Source organism: Poecilia reticulata, linkage group LG11, assembly GCF_000633615.1.
Source record: "Poecilia reticulata strain Guanapo linkage group LG11, Guppy_female_1.0+MT, whole genome shotgun sequence".
Lineage (NCBI taxonomy): Eukaryota > Metazoa > Chordata > Actinopteri > Cyprinodontiformes > Poeciliidae > Poecilia > Poecilia reticulata.
Window position 1 is genome coordinate 23202476 of NC_024341.1, and position 1771 is coordinate 23204246.

Consider the following 1771-nt stretch of genomic DNA (forward strand, 5'->3'; position numbering starts at 1 on the left):
CCAGGCATGAAGTGATAACATGTTGACAGTAATCAGAAGACAGAAACTGAATGACCACTGTTTTATTGACATTGCTCCAAAACCTTTATACAAACCTCCCCCATTCTCGACTTTTTTGTCCCTCCCCATTTTCAACACACACCATCCAATTAAAAATAAAAAAGGCCCTTTCTACTTCACATTAGCTTCTTCTTGGCAAACTTTTATACAAATCAGAAAATTATTCAGTATTTATAAAAAAAACTAAAACCGATTTGTACATTTTTCTAATAAAGTCTGATCAACAGTGAAATCCAAACTTTCTGTGGTCGTGTTCGAACAGAACCCAGCAGCAAACTGAAAGCTTCAGAAACATAAAGAAGGAAGAAATATAAGTGACTGTCTATGATAATAATGCAGAATGAAGATAAAACTTTGGCTGAATTGTTTCATCTTCTGAAATATAAGACAAAAATGAAAATCCATTTCAAATGTATGCACCTTTTAACTTTTTATTTTGCCTCAACAGAAAAAAAAAAAAACATTTAAAAAAAATATGTCCCTGGGAAGATGCATGTCGAAACATTTCTTGAAGCTTCTAAATCCCGTTAGTAGAAATATTTACATCAAAGCTGCACAAACAGAGRTATCCTCTAGCTCAAGTACACACCTACAGCTTCCATCAWGCAGAGCGGGCGGATTATGAAATATTACATTTTGCATTCAGCTACAATGCAACAGGATGAAACCAACTCAGTAGGAGTAAAATGAAACTCATTACGACTCAGAGCAGCTCAGAATTCAAACTCCCAGGTCAGAAATGCTAAATTATTGAGTTTCTTTCAGGCACTAATAGTCTTTCCTTTAAAAATTAAAAAGAAGAACTCAATTTTATGATTTCTATGTACAATCGTAAAAAGAATATGAATCTAACATAAGTCCACACTTGCAGGTTGAGAGGCTGGCTGGTCCACTGGACACAACATGTAAATATAAAATACTACATTTCCAAGACAAAAAAAAAAAACTTCACAGGTTTTCTCATCTTTTTACTTTTTGTTGTGAAAAGAGAAATATAAAAAATTGAAAATGTGACAAAATACAAACAAAATATCAACACTCATATTTACAGATATTAAATAACATAAAAAAAACACACAAGAATAAAAGTGACAGCTGATGCACGAGGCAGGGTGCTTGACTCTCAAACTTAGTGAAAGATTTCAAACAGAGTTAACAWCATATTTTTAAAAAATCATCTTAATCGCCTAACTTAAGTTTTTTGTTTTTATATTAGTTTTTTTATTTCAAAGAAAAACGGCAAATAAATATTTTTACAGCAAACAAATGGACATAAACTAAAGGTTGAACAAATCTGCAGGCTCAAATCTTGCGTTGGCCTAACTCTTGAACTTATTAAACAAATTGATTCTGCTGAAACTCAATTTCTACGCCACTGCTCAACTTGAACTGCAGCTGGCATTCATATAGTGTGTTTGCTGAGAAAACAAATCAACAAGACTCCTTTGTAAAAATKTATAAAGTCTACAAAAAGAACAAAAAAACCCACCTCACATATCTTTTAACCAAATAGCGCCYGCCGTCATGCAGCAGCTGTCAATGTTGTGTCAAATAATCAGATTTATGAAATACACTGTATTTACAACAAACTGTAAAGGCCTTTAAAGTTTCTTGACTTTTTTCAGATAAAGGAACGCTAGATTTCTGCAGTTTTATTGATCACAATGTATCTAAATATGTACATCGTGTCTCTCTACGCCTAGAATCCCAA